Consider the following 600-nt stretch of genomic DNA (forward strand, 5'->3'; position numbering starts at 1 on the left):
ATATATATATATACACACACTATAGGTAAGATCGGGCCGGCCGAATTTCGGGTCGGGTCTAAAAATGTCAATCACTGCTTCGAGTTCGGGTCGGGCTCTGACTTTTTTTTTTTTTCGAGGCCATGAATAGTTTTGGCCACGAGAGACCGTGGTTCGCAAAAAACAGAAGCAGCGTCATCACAACACGTACTGTACTAAACTCTCGCAATGACAATTCAAATAACTCCTTCATATCTTTATCATCCAGCCGTCATTGTTCTTTTTGGTCTCGCTGCTTCTCTCTCTTCAAGTGTCGCACTCGATTCTTAAGGACGTACACTGCTGCTGTGGTGAATGGCTCAATTTTCAACCCGTCAAAATGACGGACGGACTTAAATTTTCCCCGTCCACTCTTAAAAAAAAATCCGTCATTGAGGGAAAATTGTCCACTAATGTAACCTCTTCAGGAACAGAAATATGAAATATGTAAATGTTTATCCAGTCTTGTTTAACTTAGATTTCGTTCCAAAAGACAGGCTTTGTTATCAGAAATCACCCCTCCTCCTCCCGAGTCTCACAAATAAAATATGAAATCTCGGGTTTGCTTCGGGCTCGGGCCTG

This window comes from Hippocampus comes, unplaced genomic scaffold, assembly GCF_001891065.2.
Source record: "Hippocampus comes isolate QL1 unplaced genomic scaffold, H_comes_QL1_v1.1 scaffold41, whole genome shotgun sequence".
Lineage (NCBI taxonomy): Eukaryota > Metazoa > Chordata > Actinopteri > Syngnathiformes > Syngnathidae > Hippocampus > Hippocampus comes.